The 17,993-nt window shown below is 43.6% G+C and overlaps 1 protein-coding gene and 1 long non-coding RNA gene across 12 annotated transcripts in view; both read left to right on the top strand.

Annotated features, from left to right (window-relative positions):
• CCDC85A (coiled-coil domain containing 85A) overlaps window positions 1-17,993 on the top strand; it is a 231,256-nt gene that overhangs the window by 102,191 nt on the left and 111,072 nt on the right. The gene's annotated exons all lie outside the window — the stretch shown is intronic.
• Window positions 13,319-14,847, top strand: LOC308193190. The gene is made up of 2 exons (XR_013949453.1): window positions 13,319-14,236; window positions 14,324-14,847. It is a non-coding gene; the product is annotated as an uncharacterized lncRNA (long non-coding RNA).

The following is a 17,993-nucleotide window of genomic DNA, read 5'->3' as shown; positions in this document are numbered from 1 at the left end:
GATCTGGCTTCTGAGGAGAGGAGACGTGAGCTTCTGAGCTCCAGGTTGCTGCTGTTTCACTCTCAGGATGACGTGTTCCTGTGTGTGCTCGATGGCACTCGGTTCCCATCATAGCATGGTACAGGACTTCGTGAGACCGAGGAGGGTTTACTGTATGATGGAGTCTGTGCTGGCTTTGTCCTCCCTTAAGTTCGCAAAGATTTGGTTTACTGAGGTGGCCTCTCATCTAATGTTAGCATGAGAGAACAGGAAGGGGGTTGTGGCTTGTGCTATACATTAGAAAGCAAAAATGTGCTCAGGGAGCATGGGAAGCTTTCCTCCCAACAAGGACTAGCTGGAGAGCTTGTTCTGATGAAGCTAAACCTCCATCTAAATCTCTCTGGTGATAATTCCCATTTCAGGTGACATAATTTGAAGGAGGCTTCTCCTTTCAAGAACAAGCAAATGCTGGTGTGATTTAATGTGATGCATTTTAGCTTATTTCCTGACTTTTCATCAGTCGAAACTGTGCATACTTGTTTGAGAACTGAAAGGTGTTGTTTCACTGTATGTCATGGCATTAGATATACCCCGGCCGAGATCTGTTGTGCTGTCCTTGGGATGAAATTTATAAAATGTCAGAAGCTATAACATTTACTTCTGTAAGTACACCATCTGTGCTGAAAAGATGAGCGTATTACGAGAAGTAGCTGCCTACAGACTTCTGGTGTATATGGTGGAGAAAAGGTTTAATCTGGTCAAGACCTCTCCAGACCCCTTCACTGTCGCTTAGGAGGTGAGAAACAAGTGGCTGCAGCTCGCATGTGAAAGCTGCTTTGTGTCTTGCCAGCCTCTTGGCAATACTTCAGAGCTATAGCTATTTTGAGTAATGGAGCTTGGAAGTGGAAAAAGGCTTTGTGGCAAACCTAGCGTATGCATTTCTGAGAAACACATTCGGTTCCTATATGGTTATTTTTGTGTAATTTGACAGGAAAATTCGAACATCGAGGAGAACATGTTCAGGTGAGTCAGATTACAGCTCGCACGTGTATTTGCACCCAAAAGTTACACAATTGCATGAGTAACTGAGTGCAGAAATGTTTTCTGATTTCTGCTTACAACAGCTTAGGTATAAAATCTGTGCTATTTATGAGTTTATAAGGAGAACAGAAATGTTTGTTAGCTACTGAATCATTGAAAATGTTATACCTGCCAGAAGGCAGAAGATTCCTTGAGAATCCAGTGCTGATTAGCGTTGATGAAATACAGGAAATACAGTGAAATATATCTTTCAAAAATTGACACTCATATGTTTTGGCATTTGGAGCAATGTTGTCGGTTTGGATCTTGCATTGATTGATCACCCATTAGTTGGATTTTGATGTGTGTAGTTTCTGGAGCTTTACTATTTTGCGTTCTTTGACAGTTTTACTGATCACCATAATTTTAGTCTCCTTATCTTTCTATCTTGATTGATTAATTTTCTTCTCATATATGCTCATCCTAATCTCTGAGCAACCATGCCACTTCTGGAAGGGGCACACAATTTCCTAAAGAAACACCAGGGAGTTGTTTCTGTGTGTGTCAAGTGAAAGTGCATTGCAGGAAAAGGCACCGTCTTTCAACAAAGTTTGTTTTTAAGCTTGGAATAATCAGGATTTGAATGTTATTAAAGTAACATTTTTTGCAAAAAGGAACTGGATTTATAAAAATGAACTAACTCTTCAGCCAGACCCGTTATGAATTGCAAAAGCAGCTGGGAGATTTGGCCCAAGAATCAAGTTTTTTTTTCTTTTTTTTTCTTCATCAGAGTTTGTAATAGATTTGGAGGGTTATAACATTTATTTCTTATTTCTGTGAGTTTCAGTCCAGGCCTTGGAAAAACCCATCTGACAGTGAGTTTGTTTGTATATTTTAAATTTTTTCCTAAGTGTGCTAGGTTCATTAGCAAGCCTCGGAAAAGGCACGCTTTGTTAGCGCTAATATGGAAAACAAGATACTAAGGGCTCAAAGCTGTCTTCAGAATATAAATAAGCATACCTTCCTTTGGACCAGGTTTTGACCACAGTTATACTGGAACCCTTGTTTCTGGGAGAGTTTGCTAGGAAATGCTGTTCCTTCAACAAATTTCCTAACAGTGGTCGTGAAGCTGATGCCTACAAGATAGGCAGCGCCGTGCAGAGTGACTGCAGTGCACCCGAAATAGCTGCCTCGTGCCGTACAGCCTAACAGGACCTCGCTTACTGCTGGTGGGACATGCTGCCCAGCAGATGTGGTGCTGCAGGAGCAGGGACGCAGGGCTGTCCCAGGTCCTGCTCAGTGCCAGGAGAACACCTGTGCTTCCTCTCTGAGCCCTCGTGCCAGCCAGCAGCAAGCAGGCACAGGGAGCAAATAGTCCCTGGAAGAGCTTCCTATACCTGTGGATGAAGGGAGGCAAGGCCTTTTTCCTTGCCTTACGTGGAGCAGCTTGGTTGTGCTTTAGCCTCAGAAGAGCAGCACAGAGCCCTGTACCGCCATGCGCAACAGAGGGGCAGTGACAGCTCAGCGCTGGTTACACTTGGTGCTTCACCCAGTAGTCACTACCCAACACCATGTGAATGCTATAGGATCCCCTCTAGTGTGGTGCCCAAACAAGAAGGCGCTGCTTAAAATTATGTTTCAATGACTTAAGCAATAAAATGATCTGTGACATTGCATGAAGCAGTCATCTCTACCTGAGTATCTTTTTTTATGATTTTTTAATTAAAAGATTGGATTTGAGAATTGTTTATGTATTCAATGCCTGTGCAAGTACCACTTATCCTGTTGGCACAGGGTGGATGTGTCTTCATTAATCACAATTTGTACTTCCCTGTTAAGCCAAAGTCATTCCTATTCACTGCTGAGCCTTTTGGTGATCACTTAATTCCAAAAGCCCAGCTGTTAAATAAAAACAGAGACCGCTTCAGTCAAGGCTTAAGCCAAGCTTATGGTAGCACTAGAGAACATAAAGAGAGCGGAGCTGCAACAGTGCTGGAGAAGGTGGGGTATCCTGATTTGCTGCTTGAGGAAAATCCAGTTTCTTGAGGCAGGGTAGAAAACTTTTCATTCGGAACGTGCTCTGGAGCTCGAGTCTTCTCAAGCTGTTTTAGGTACTTGGTTCTTCAGCTAATCCCTAAATGAGTGCCTGCATGAATCTGAGCGTGGCACCAGGCAGCACCTTCTCTGATTGCTGAAATATTTAAAGCTGCTGCAGTACCATGTGGCAAACTCTGTAATAACATCTCATGATACACTGTTCCAGCTGTAAGTAGGATTTACTGTATTCTGTCTGCGATAGCGGAAACATTTTCATCTTTACAGAATGCTTATTTTTGCAGGGTTCATCAGCTTTCCCCATTACACTTTATCTGAAATCACATTTTGTGGAATCATTTAGTTGAAGTGGAGATAACAATATTATGTGATATTAAAGGACAGCTAGAGAAATGTGAACCACCCCAGGTAATCTGTGTTGTGCATGTGTCCTTAGCAACTTTAAATGGTCCAAAATGGTGCCTTTTAATATTTTTTACAGTGTCTACTTTGTGCTGCAAAATTGCATTTAGCTTGCTACAGCTGCATATCAACTTTTAAATCTTCATGAGCACATGGTTTTTTTTGGAGTTTTCATTTCAGGATTAAATGTTGTGTCTCACCTTGCGGTACTGCAGAAGTGTACAGCTTACCGTTTGGTGGTGTTTCCTAGAAGTGCAATCCTCTTTGAACTGGAGGAGGTTGCAGGAGAGCACTACTTCCCCGCATACAGACAGCTCTGAAGTTGCAGGAGTGCAGGTCTTTTAGCAGTGCAATTAAACAAACTTGTTGGATGCCTCCCTAACGCTCCAGGATCAGCAGAATTTGCCTCTGCGTTCTTTGCTGAAGAGAGAAAATCCTCTTTGGCTGGAACTAAAACAAAGGGGACTCTTCTAAGAGTACAAGGAACATACGTAGCTAAGTGCACAGATAGTAGAAGGAATGCTCTGCCCAAACATTTTGGGTACCGTCTGTGTATTTGATTAAACCTTTCACTTGTCAGCAAAGCTCCTCCTGAATGCATGTGCAGCAAGTCACTCCTTGCTCCTGGGCTTTACAATCTCAGAGAACAGCCTCCCTCACTGGATTCGTATGCACTACTACATCTTAAGTTGGTTAATCCAAAACCAACATGTCTGGAGCAAGCAAATTCCTGAGTTAACTGTCAGTTCTGTCTTCAGCTCTCTGTGGCATACACGGCTGCTAGCCTTCACTGAGCACTCGTGTCTTTGTTTTCATGTGTTTTCTGTGTGAGATGAAGTGTCATTCTTCCTATATTTTTAATTGGTCAATTTGTATTCAGGGAAATTACACAATTTCCCCAAAAAGAAGAGGTGTTCACATCCATGTTGGAAGAGGTCTGTGTTGTCAGTCACAGGCGAGGCTTCTTCCTCATTTAGTTTGCTCCAAGAAGGTTTTAAAACTCTTTTTATAAGAGAAAATAACATTTCTTGTACTTAGAGGCTAAACTATTTGATTCTGAATTGGTATTTATCTGAAGAAGTTCTTTTTGTGTTCTTGAAAATCTTAGCCAGAGTCAGATAACTAAGAAGGCTGGACTGGGACCTCTCATTACACATTAATTATTACTACTGTGATTGTTCCTTCTACAGAAGTCATGAAAAGCGATCTCCTATAATGACCTCCTAACTAAAGCCACATTCCTTTGCAGAAACCAGTGTGCAGTAATTATTTCTTAAATGCTCTGATTGCTTCTCTAATCCATATTTAATGAATACGTAGCGGTGGAAGATATCAGCAGATGCAGACGGCAGTACTGTTTGTACACCAATGTACCTTAGTTGGTGTCTGGGCAGCGGCAGCGCTCCACAGCAACAGGGAGAGGGAACGACAAGGTGGCACCAACAACTAGCAAAAGGGCAGAGGACCAATGGCCATTGTGCCATGGCAATGTCCCATGTGCTGGCTGCAAGCTGAGCCAGAGCTCAAGTGGATGTCAGCGGAGCACAACCGGTCCTGCTGTGCCAGGACAGCTCGGGAGGACGGCACCAACATCCCCCTTTGTTTCTCAGGTCATTGGGGTCCGCTGAAGACATCTCCCAGGAAAACCTTTAGGTGAATTTCCTGACTCTGCTCATTAATGTTATGCTAGTTTTATTTTCTTCGTCTTCTTTCACTAATCACGAAGTAATTGAATTAGCTGAAAAGAAGGATAAGATAAATTAGCTAAGAAGAATTAAATGTGTGCACCTGAGGTCAGCAAGCTCCTAGGAAATTCAAGGTGAGAACTGGCTGGACAATAAATGAGATTTAGCAGGAGGATACCAAGTTTGCTGGAGAACCAAGGGATAGAAATGCATATGACAAAGTACCCGTGAAAACCTGGAGGCTTCTGAAAAGTCTGGGCAATTCCTCTGTTTTAAGATGAGAGAGCAAAGGGCTGCACTCACATTCTTTCCAACTGTTTTGTTTAATCAAGGGAACTTCCCTGAAAGTTAACTTTTCATCCTTGTGTGAATAGGCTTTGCCAGATAGATATTTTTCCTTCTGTATTCATATTAAGGTAGTAAATTGTCTGTCCCTCTGTTCACTTGCTAGCTTTTATTTTTTTCATGGTTGCTCTGTAATTTAAGTTCATCTTTCATGAAAACCATATGTTGGATTAAAGACAGGGTATTATTTTCATGCATTGTAATACACCCTATTACCTCTTCCATTATAGCGCCATGTAAAAGTAATTATTATTCCATGTGTCACTGTGAATACATTTAAGATTCTTTAGGTCTTCTCTAGCAGGAGCTGATTTCCATTCTTGATTAACTGCTCTCATTCTTTTCTAGATGTCAAAATTAGCCAAGTATAAATATTTTATAAAAAAGACTTTTTAGAAATGTGAAAAATTCATATTAAAAATGATTTTAAATTGAGTTAGATTACAATTCACAAAAAATAGTAAGCTAATTACAGTAATTTGTTTTAAACATGAAGAAACCTAAATAAACATAACGAAGTAGTAATATAAAGAAAATAAATTCCAGTCTTAAACAATAATGCTGTAAAACAGACAAAAGAAGCAGTTTATACATCTGCATTTTCCTTGACAGCTACACTTACTCTTTTGGACAAAGGTTGAAACTAGTTGGCTTTTAAGAATTTATGAATTTATTTTGTGCAGCCACATTAAACTGGCTGTATTAACGCCATAGAAAGACTGCATTTGATAATTTTGTTAATACTCTCTTTCCACCAAACCTCAGCTGTAGCTGTATTAAATAAAAATACAGAAAATGGTATGGTAACCTCACCATCTGCTATACAGCTTTGGTTTTTGTTCTGGAGTTCGAGTTGAAATACATTACTTGAAATTGTGGGTTAAGTCGCTGAAATTAGATGGGACCCCTGCAGCCTAATCCATAGGAACCAGCCAATTCTTTTGAGTTTTCTGTGTTTGATTAGTTGTACTGTAATTAAAGAAATTACCAATAGTCTTCTGTCTGGATGTGATTAACTCACCAAGTGCTCATACCTATATTCTTTCAGCATCTCCAAATAACTTAAGGCCTCATTTATGTTCCTTAATAAGGAAACAAATGAAAATCGTCAACAGCCCTAATACTGCGGCTTGTGTTACAAGCTGTTCTGTATTGTGCCTCGGTGATGCCTGTTCAATTGTTTCTGATTAAGCTGCATTTTAATTAAAGAACTAGAATGTTATTTGTATAAATGAGAACGTGCTTCTCAGTACAGCCATTGAACCCGGAGAGGAAGAAATCAGATAAAGATGAGCCATGGAAGCAAACGGGTTCCTCTGTGCTAGCCCTGCACATGCATGGAGCTGCGGCTGTGACTGCCTGAAGTGTGGCTGGATTTCTCCTGGGCTCTCTAGAATCGGTTTTCATTCAGTGAGGTATAAAAAGGAAAAAACAGAGAAACAAACAAGCAAACAAAAACCTTAAATAAATAAATCAAGAAACCTTTTTTTTTTTTGACTTTTTGATGATGATAACCTTTTATATATATATATATATATATATAAAGGCAAATTGAGGTGTTTTGATAGATTTGCAAACTAAATGAGCAGCAAGTTACAAATTTGTGCTTATGTGGGATCTCATTGGAAAGAACAGATTCACAGACTGTCCCCCCAGCAAGGTGCTCCCTGCGCAGAGAGCTAACTTCTGCAGGTGCAGCAGGGGGGAGTCCGCGGGGATCAGGAGAAGCAGGCGCTGATCCCCGGCCATTTGCTGCTGCTCTCTGGGGCCGGGCTGAACCCTGGAGCCCTGTCCTGCGCCTGCCAGGACACGCTTGTCCTCTGCTCCAGGCCAGGTGCACAAATTCAGCCGGGACATTGCTTCTGCCATCCCACTGCCCCTGGGCTCTGTGCTGCTCTCCAGGCCTCATGTTTTCTTCCTAACAGTGAGCAGCAGAAGGGGTCGGAGGAAAAAACAAGTGAGTTTTCTCTCTGCGATGGGCAGCACCTGGGGGGATAATGCATGAGTGCAGCTGCAGCTCTGCTTGGTCCCTGCCGAGTGCTGGCTTTCAGCAGCAGCCTGCGCCCTGCTGAGATAACACAACAGCAACGTCACAACACATTGTATTAAAAATAATCTAATTTTCTCCTGAACAGGGCAGAGAAGGGCTCATGGAAAGGGGCAAATGAAGAAGGGCTGATTAGATGTTTTTGTTTCATCTGTCAGATATGTTCTGGGAATATTCCTGCATGTTTTCACAGTAAATGAATTTCTGTATAGGCCTGGATCTTGAGCTGTGCCCAGCACATTATCAAGGAGATGTAGGTCCCCTGTGATCCTGACACTCCTACAGTCTATCATTTAACTGTTTTTACCAGTAAAACGAGGATAAAAGTAAGTTAACCTTTTGTAACGTGTGCATTATTGCTCTTTGCTTGAAAAAAGCAGTGTGGTGCCTCACGTGTCAAAATGCAAGGGACAAATGACATGAAATTTCATGGTTTTCTGAAGCATTCTGCACTATTTTGGATGTGAGCACAAAGCGCTTGTGTGTCAATTCTAGAAAATATTTCAGAAACAGATGAGAGTCTTATAAGTAGGTTTGGATTATGCTTCCTATTAGCTCCTAAAATATCTATTAAAATAGGTGCTGGGGTTTTTATTTGCCAGAGCTTTAATATTTGATCTCAGCATTTTATATATTATACGTATATATTTGGTCTCAGATTTTTTCCATGCACAAACCCTATTCTGTCTCACCAAAAAACTAATTGGTAAGAAAATCACCCATCCGTGGAGAGCAGCAGTGTTTTCTTGGGACTTGATAGATCACACTGTCCACGTTTCCTTGGCTCCTCCACAACCACGTGCTGCAATGTTGCTTGCACCAGAATTTGTGTTATTCTGGAATATGATATATAGTAACAGGCTTTTACAGTAAATAGAATTTATGGCTCCATTTGCTGCAGCATGCAAATCAAAGTTCTGTCTAGTATTGTACAGAAAAAGCTGTTCATGCAGCATTTGTCATTAGCTGTTGATTGTCCTCAGGCTGTAAAAATAAGCAAGAGATTAGCAAATAATTAAAATCGTGTTGGAAGCGATACTGTCTTGTACAAGATACCACATTATGCATCTCCCCTTAGTATTGCAATAATCGAAGGTTTGGTAGGCTTGAGGAGCTGCTGTCAGAAACGCTGGGCTCCCATAAGGCTCTCAGAGCATTTGTTATTTGTCAGGGGTTTGTTACTTGCTGTGGTTTTGAGCATCTGAGGAGTGAATAGAATAGAGATGCTGTGGAATTACCATGAATGTTGTTTGGCTCCAAAGCCAGTGAAATGTCAAAACTGGAAAAGCCGTGGTGTGGTCGGCACTGCTGAGCATCTTCCCTGACCTCCCAATGGCGCCCAGAGCCCCCAGTGCTGGAAAGTGAAAAAAGGAGCACGAAAAGCAAGGTAGGGGAGTTTGCCTGCTTGGATCCCAGGTGAGGCTGCATTTGAGAGCCTGTGCCAAAACCTGTCAGTTCACAGCAAGATGGTCAAGGCTCCCTGTGGCTGAGCAGGGCAGAGAGTCTAAAGTCCAGAACAACTGGTGACTTGTCCTCGCTCCCACAAAACGGCGTGGCGAAACTGGAAACTGAAGAACCCCTGCCTGCAAAATGAGCTTCTCGTCGTCTTATTTTCTCTAATTCATCTGTTTTGGTTGTAAATTCTCAGGAGGCAGAAGCTGTCTCTTACCATGAGTTACTCAGTACTTAGAACAGCATGTCTTCATCATGGCTGGTACTTCTAAGAATTATAGTTTTTCCAAACAAATACGCATCACGGAGAAATAATAACACTCATCCTTCTTGAATGTCCTATCCAACATCACAGGGATTAAGTGGAAATAGAGAATAAAACTACTTTTCTGCTTCTAAAAATAATTCTTCTGGGTCATGTGGAAAATCATTGTGGAGGTTATTTGTGGGAGTTCAAATGTTCAGTTGTTCTGCTGTACTTTTTCTAGGAATTACTGCATGGCAGAGTGTCAGCCTCCAAAATTCTCAAAAAGCTCATGAAAAGAACTGCTGTGTTTCCTTTGGAAAAACTGGATGGCAGCGTAAGAAAAAAAAAAAGTGTTAGAATGTGTTACAGCTTTACTGGGATTTGGAAAGATAATAGCGAGTTTAGGATGTACCTATTGCTGTCACAATTCAAACTGGACAAGGAATTTGCTCGGGGGTAGAGCTCATTATTCTGAACATGTTGTGACCCACTGCGAGGACAGGGGTACTGCTCAGCAGTGGAAACGTGTCAGTGGAAAATCATGAGGTTTTCTTTGCAAAACAATGACATTTCTTGAAGGTTAGTAGTGTGCAGTAAAGAAGGTTGATGAGATGACTGTTGGATCGCCTTCAAAGCTGAGGGAGGACTATTTGAAGTGCTTGGCCAAGGGGGCACAGCCACAAGTGAGTGTTTGTACGAGCCCTGGTGACAGCAGCAACCTGCAAAGCTTGATCAGAAAAGGTGGCTTTCCTGAAAGCAGCTGGCACAGCCACGATGCTGAAATAGCAAGACTGCTGACCAGCAATTCCTGTGCTCTTTACTGTTTGCCAAAATTTATTATTTTTTTTTTTATAGCCAGTGGCTGAAAAAGGAAAAAATACAAGAAAACAGTGCTGGCCCAGTGCAGAGCAAGTCGTTTCCTGGTATTAAAACAGTTGTCAAACTGCTGTAAGCATTGCAGTTTGCAATTCTTTCTTTTGAATAAAAGGAAGTCAGAACTGATTGCACACCAGATAGGTTACCTCTGTGTAGGCCCAGACTTTTAAAGGTTACCTTGCTCTTTTTAGCAGGTAGGTCAGTGTATATATGTTTAATTATAATTTAAAAAAATAAATAATCACGATGGGAGCTTATATCTCTTTTTAATGTGTTTTTCAGCACAAAATGTCTTTCTGAATTAAAGGTAGCAGTTGTGTCATACATGGGAATGTCCCGGTAACAAGAAAGGGAGGTACGGGGATGGTAAATTTAGGAAGTGGGAAATCACATAGACATTTTTCATTTTCTCCAGTTCCATCCTGCCTGCTGTCACTGGCATGCATTAATAGAAATGGGGGGGGGGGGGAGGGGAAGTGGTTCTGCAGCCTGTACATTGCATTGTTTGCCATCTACATGCATTGAAGAGAAAACTCTGACATCATGTAAACATCTTCATGTCAAATAAGGAGGAAATGTCACCTGTCAATGCTCACTGAGTTTCAAAACTAACATTTATTTCATGTTCCCCTACCATGTGGTTTACAAAGGTGAGGAAGGAGGACACCACAGTACTGCTCATTTGTAGAAAAATCTGTTCTACTAAGATGGGAGTGATCTCAGCCTGCAATTCTAAATCTAATTCTTAATATCCGTAAACTTCAGGAGCCCATTAACATTCCTCCTCCTCTGCCATGGCAGCAGACTGAGAAGATGCTGACATGCTGCTTGTCACTTCCTGGAGAAGGATGGGGCACGGGCAGCCAGTAGCTGAAACAGAGAAATCTGAACAACCCAAAAACTGCCTCTTTGGCCTTAATTAATTTACGTGGCTCTAATTTGTAGTCTGCCTTAATACACGTTTAGCAACAAGATTTGCAAAGCTGAAAAAGCTTTTGCGCTATAAAATAGCTTTCTAACATGATATTAAAACCCGATAATAAATGTAACACCCTGGGAGGCAGAGGTCTGGGTCGGAGGAAAGATGACTTAGTTCTAAGTAAAACTAAATGCTGAAGGGACTTTGGCATAGTAAAACCGCTGCAGGCAGGGGAGAATTAGGTCTTTACTGAAGAAATAAGGGGGAAAAAAAAGAGTTTTACTACTGGCTCCTAACCTTATTGGCTTCTCAAATGTATATAGGGAGCGGAGAATAATTACTGAGTAATTTGTAGTGAGAGTTGGCTGCGCTCTGTTGCGCTAGATGTATGTGCTGCCTTTGGGTCAGCACCTGCAGCCAGAGCTCCCTTCGTGCTGCTGCTGCTCAGGATGCTGCTCGGGGCGGCCGGTTGCAGATGCCCTGCTCTGAGATGGGCCCAGCCCTGCTGGAGGAGCTCTGGAAACTCGGGCAACCTCACACGTGGGCCTGTCGGGGCCTTGGGCTGCACGCTGGAAATTCTTGTTTCCATGAGCAGTTTAAGTCCGGTGGAAAACTCCCACTGACTTTGCTGGGATTATCCATTTGTGGAAAGTTATTCGGAGGGAAGTGCATTCCTTTGTAAAACGGCTGGCAAGAAGTCTGGGCAACACTTCGGCTCAGTCCTGGCGTATTATTTTTGTTGGGCTGGATTCGTTCTGTGCCTCGCGCAAGGGGACTGTGCTCCATAACTAGAGCTTGCACTTTCCATTTTAGTCTAATGAAGGTAATATTGAAAAAAGAAAGCACAACTTGAGCGCCTAAGTGTTTTCAGATATCGGACCCCTTGAGCTCTGTCAGGTTTGTGTCTTTCAGCAGCTGTCTGCAGAGATCAGAGCGCAATTCTGCCTGAACAGTGCAGACCCAGCGTGACCTATCTTTTGTCAGGGCCTTGGGACTCCCAAGCGAGGAAAGTCGCATTGTAAATAGAAAGTGAAATTAGGGACAATGTTTGTCATTCCTTTTCTGAGCGTCACTATAATTTATATGCTTTTGTATCTTTAAGCCTTACATTTCTATTTATACTTATTTTGTGATCTCACTCATCTATGTATTTTCAAAAACACTTCAATATTTAATTGGAAGGTAAAGGAGACAAGTCCCCATGCTAGCTTGTTTAAAGAGCATGTTATCTGCTGTCTGGCCAACGTGTTTTCTGTGGTGCTTCAAGACGAAAGAATCCTGCGCTGCATTTAAATGTAGGAGTTTGTTAGTAACAACGCCTTTCTTCCTGGGGTTATTTAAAATGAGAGCCTACGTTTCTCACATCCTACTGTTGTCTGAAATACAAAATCCTGTCCTATATTGCTATGCCAGAAAATGTTAGCGGATAAAGTGCAGAGCAGGTCACAGTATTTCTAATTCAGATTAATGACCCCATTCAGCTTGTCTCCTTAGCAGGAAATTAGAAAGTGCTGGGAAGGAGAAAATAGTGATTCATAATGCGTGACTCTTTGTATTGGCAGTTGCACTCATTAAAAGCTAAGATACTGTTTTGATATAAAATAATTGAGTCTGACTTATTTATGGGGTATGGCTGTCTCGGTTTGTAGAGATTCCCTGGAAGACTCCTGGCTCAGTGCCCAGGGGAGGAAGAAGAGGCGAGTGATGCCCATCAGCCCGGACAGGCGAGGTGTGCACCTGCCTTCTCCTGTGGCAGAACTGACCGTTGCTGCTCTTCTCGGAGAGCCTAAAAGGGCAAACACCTTCTTCTTCAGGAAGGTTGTGAGCAGTCAAGGAAAAGGCAATGGCAAACCGCCTAGGAGAGCAGCTTGCATTTATTACATAATTTGGTAAGTGCAGTTATGTTTGAGTGCAGTGGTTGCAGCTTGGAGATCATGGTATGACTCGTCGTGGCTCCTGGCCTCTCTGGACCGGGCTGTCTGCGGAGGCTGGGTACAAAAGAGGTCAGGTTGTGCATTCTGGGTGCCTCTTTCAGCCAGAGTCCGGGGTACGGCTACGCACCCAGCTCTGCTCCCCAGCCTGCCCTTGATAAGGGGCAGCCAGCCTTTTATTCCTGAACAGGCTAAATGAATTTGGATGCAAAAGAAAGTAGAACTTTGGCTGGAGAAAGGGTCCCAGTTCAAGAGTGTTTAAACTGAAGCGTGGGAGGGTAATATTCCTATATATATTGTGTGGCCATGCAGTAGGAAGGAGCTCTGTGTGCGTGTGGCAGTACAGCGGTTGTGCAGTGTTGTCGACGGAGGGAAGACACAAACGCTCAATATGAGTGTTAAGTATGCTTCAGCTTTAATGGATAGCTCAATTGTCTTTTATCGTGTACAGAATAATTAGCTCATACATATTGCAAAAGCCAAGCTCCTTATTGGTAAGCGTCATCTACTGCCCTATCTGTTAGTTCCGCATTCTTCTATCCGCTAGTTCCCATTTCTAATCTAACTATAACTCCCAGGGCAGTATGCCCTCTACTATCATTGTTTCTAATTGCCTGGGATTTCTCACAAGAGTTCCCAGACAAGCCTTGCGTACGTGTCTTTGCTCTTGTTTCTCTAGACCAGCTGGGTGCGGTAATCCGCCATTTCCTTATCTTGCAGCTGCATGATATCAATGTGATTACGCGCAGCGAGCCAGTCCCCAACAATTCCCCCGTTTTTATTTTGAACCAAAAGCTTTCTATAGATTTTTCTATCAATCACCGCACACACTGCAATAAGCAAGGTACAATAAGCAACAGGGTCAAAAAATCTCATGCAGAACTACGATTGTAAAGTAGTGTGCCTACTAGAATCTACATCAGTCAACAAGCCACTAAGCGCTAGGAATGTTGCTTCGCAGCGATACTGCTTCTTACTCGCACAGCACAATCACACAATCACACAATCATGCAGAGAGGCCTCTTGCACTTCTCATTCATACCACAAGACAATATCACTTAAAATAATTTGTGTGCAGCTTCAGGAGGTCCTTGTCTGCTCCCGTGGTGAGCGGCTGAGAGTGGAGACCCCTCCGAGGAAAAATGCTCGGGGTGCACCTAGGGGCGTCCGTTCCACAGTCGATCCCACAGCCGAGCAGAGCGGCTCCTGGCGCAAGGAAGGATGCTATTATAGTTTGTATAATGACAGCAAAGAGATGCATTGCAATAAGGAGCACGTGTGGCATTGACCCCTTTGTTTTTTTTTTTTTTTTTTTTTTTTTTTTTTTTTTTTTTTTTTATAAAGTCTGATGCTCTACCGACTGAGCTATCCGGGCAATTACACCTTACACATGCTATTACTGTTGCTAGAAAAACCCTACTAGTTAACTGCTCGAGCCTTTTTATTAGGCAACTAAATACTACTCGCGCCGCTACTATAATTAGGACAATTATTAGCAGTAAGCGTAGCCCTTCTTTTATCAGACCCAATATCCAACCCCCCATGTTCCCAAACCAATTTGCAAACAGTTCATCAAGCCAATTATCTTGGACCACTATCTTCTTGGTGTGGTCTCTCAGCCATTTCAGTTGCTCGTGGATTGACTCGCCATGGTCCGAGAGATTAAAACAGCACATTCCTTCGAGCTCTTCACACCCGTGGCCCTGTGCCAGCAGTAGAAAATCAATCGCCGCTCTGTTCTGTAATACAGCGTGTCGCAGGCTGTCCAGGTCCTGGGCCATTTCTGTGAGTATCTGCGTAGTCACATTTAATGTTTTCACCACTGTACTTCAAATCTACATTTTACAAAGTGACCAGCAAGTGTGCCACATTAACTGACCAACCTCTGAGATTTTACCTTTCATACCAGTGTCTTCTTGGGCTCTTTTAATTAAACACGTTTCTCATTCAAGTGAATTGAAATGCTTCAGTTGGTTTTATTCTCAGGAGCCTCATAAAAACAAAGATATTGCACCCTCTTTGTTCAGTTATTCAATGTTTGTCTCTTTCACAGCAAATAATTACTTCATTGAAGTTAAAACTTCCAAACATAACCTACTAATAGTCTCCAATTTCAGCTCAGATCACTCGTTGAAAATACTCTGCTAAATACAGATAACTTACAATAACTTTAACAGTTAATTGTCCATAACAAACACCATGGTTTTTCTCCAGACCAATGCTCAAATTTTAAGACCACCCTTTAATATTTCTTTGTACAGGTGAAAAACAGTCTTCAATTTTCTAGTCTTGTTTTAAATATAAAAGTTGGAAGGGACATTCAAGTTTCAAGTCTCCACCCTTTTTTTTTTTCTCTCAACTGTCCAGTGCAGGAAAAAATTCTCACAAAATTTCACAGACCTAAAATGTGCAAGCTAGTTTCTCTCCCCGCTTTTTTTTTTTTTTTTTTTTTTTTTTTTTTTTTTTTTTTTTTTTTTCAAATGTCACATTTGCTTGTTTTACAGCCCAACAAGCTAGTTTCCCTAGACTAGCCATAGCATGAGCCACAGCCACTCCAGGCACAAGTGCCGCTGAAAAGAACCTTTCAGCAGGACCCCAGAGTTCGACCTGGTCATCGCAGTCACTCCCCAAAGTTTTTGAGACTGCGTCTCGTCCGTCGTTTCCATTGTTGAGTAATGTTTCGCAATTCTTGACTGTGTAGGTCAGGGGCAAACAAAGTCAAGCGTCCCAAATAGCATGGCCCACCGTGTGCATTTGCTGGAATCCCCTGCCAGGCTCGATCTCCACAGATCAGGAATATACCAGGTGGTAAGGCCTTAGCAGTTTGCCTTGGCCATGTGCTTGACTCGTTCCCGTATGCCCCCATGGTGGTGTTGGTGGTGTCGTTGTACCCGCAATAGCTGCTATTAGCTTCGAACCCCCTTGTGTGAGAGGTCACATTCTGTCTCAATCCCATTGTCAACATCGCCATTCCTCCCGTCGATCCAAACGCTCTCGATCCTCGTGATTGATTATGTAGTGGGGGAACATTTTCAGTCAAGTGTGGCAAAGGCACCAATTGAGCCAATCGAGTTCCCTTCGGTATATGTAGCGGAGGGAACATGGCTGATACCATGATTTGTATCTCCCCAGTAAAGTCCTTATCAATAAGTCCTGTTAACACTAAAGCCCCATTTAATGTCGCCGATGACCTTCCAATCAGAAGTGCTCCAACAGGCTCATTATTAATTTTTACAGGTCCCATAACGCCTGTTTTCACCCCAACAGGCTTATTGTCCATCAAAGTCACATTTACTGCGGTTGCCAAGTCCAATCCCCAGGCTCCCTCTGGTGGCTGGTTGGAGGTGAAAGGATTCGTCTCGGTTGGAGTCTCCGCAGCTGCCGCCGCTGTTGAGGGAAAAGCCGCTTGGCGGTTCCCGCTGGTCTTCCCGTTTCCCTGGGTCTTCCGCCGGCAAGCGGTTTCATTATGCGTATTAGATCGGCAAGAGGGACACCACACATTAGCCGTCCCACATTGCCTCTTCATATGACCCGCGATGTGACACCGATAGCAGCGTAGTGCAGGTCTTCTCGACGAGTGAGGTCCTTTTCCACTTTGCAGGGGGGCAAGGGCGGCGAATACCTGCGACTGACTAGCCTGCAGTCCCTGAGTAATCCTTTCCCCTACCCCCAAAAGCTCATGCAGCGTGACCCCGTATAATGGATCTCCGGGCTGACGTTGCACCGCAACTTCCTCCTGACAAGCTGATTGCCAATGGGCATTAAACAGCAGGATCTGATGCTGCGTCAGTATTAGTTTCATGATATTGCGAATGTCGCCGGGGAGCAACACGTTAGTGGACCACAGATAGTCTAACATCTGTTTCGTTGGCTCCCCACGTATTCCTGACTCATTTACCGTGGCACGCAATTGGGTCAGTATTTTCCAGTCCAGATTTGTCATAGTAACAGTTATCTGGCCCTGGGCGTCTGGTGGAGAATACACCACGGGGAAGGCGCCTACAAGCTCTGTCGCTGCCCCCACATCACCTTCACGTAACGCCTCCCCTGCTATTTTCGCCCAGAGTCCTGCTCTCTCCGACCCCCCTGATTCAAGTCGCATATCTTTCAAAAATGGATTCTTATGTCTCCCCTCGCCTGCCGCCTCTCCCTCGGGAGTTTCCAGGGGTAGAGGAGGCGCACTGGGTTGTGCTCCCTCCTCCCCTCCCCCGGGGGCCGGGGGTAGAGGAGGCGCACTGGGTTGTGCTCCCTCCTCCCCTCCCCCGGGGGCTTTCATAGTGAATTGCCGGACTGATGGAGGGAGGGGGTACGGATTGGTCTCTTCATCTGCCCTCATCGTTTTGCGCAGCCGTTGTGTCGCAGCGGCTGCCACTTTCTGCTCTACCCGATATATCGTTAAAGCGTTCGTAACAGCCCGCCATGGTTTTGCCAGCTTCCTAGCCGTCTTATTCTCACTAATCATTTCCTCAAACAATATATCACCAAACTTACGCCACTCATCCTCCTCAAACAATGTGTCAGGGTTAACAAAGCAGCCCTTCGCCACCCCATAGGCCACTAACCCCTGTAATTCTTTATGACAATCTATATCTGGCGTCTTACGCTTTTCTAAAAAGCACTTAAGTAAATCAATTGCCGCCTGTTTCTCCATGCTTACTCACGGTGCCGTTGCCCCCGTGCAAAGCGTGTCTTACGCTTTTCTAAAAAGCACTTAAGTAAAATAATTGCCGCTTGTTTCTCCATGCTTACTCACGGTGCCGTTGCCCCCGTAGAAAGCTTCCATGCGCGGCGTTCCGGCGGGACCCGCTATGGGTTCGTCCCGGGCGCTCTTCCCGAGTCGCCTTCTGCTCGCCCCAATCTTATGTTCCGCGGATTCCGGGTTACGTAGTCAGAACCGGCTTTCCCCTTGTACTCCGTCGCCTAATACCGGCTTACTCGTTCAGGGTTCTCGTCCAGCAAGGCCTGTTCGGGCGCCATTTGTTGTCGACGGAGGGAAGACACAAACGCTCAATATGAGTGTTAAGTATGCTTCAGC

The sequence above is a fragment of the Anser brachyrhynchus genome (genome assembly GCF_964034855.1).
Source record: "Anser brachyrhynchus genome assembly, chromosome: 3".
NCBI classification, from domain to species: domain Eukaryota; kingdom Metazoa; phylum Chordata; class Aves; order Anseriformes; family Anatidae; genus Anser; species Anser brachyrhynchus.
The sequence above is the reverse complement of the archived record's forward strand: the minus strand, read 5'-3'. Positions and strand labels throughout refer to the sequence as shown.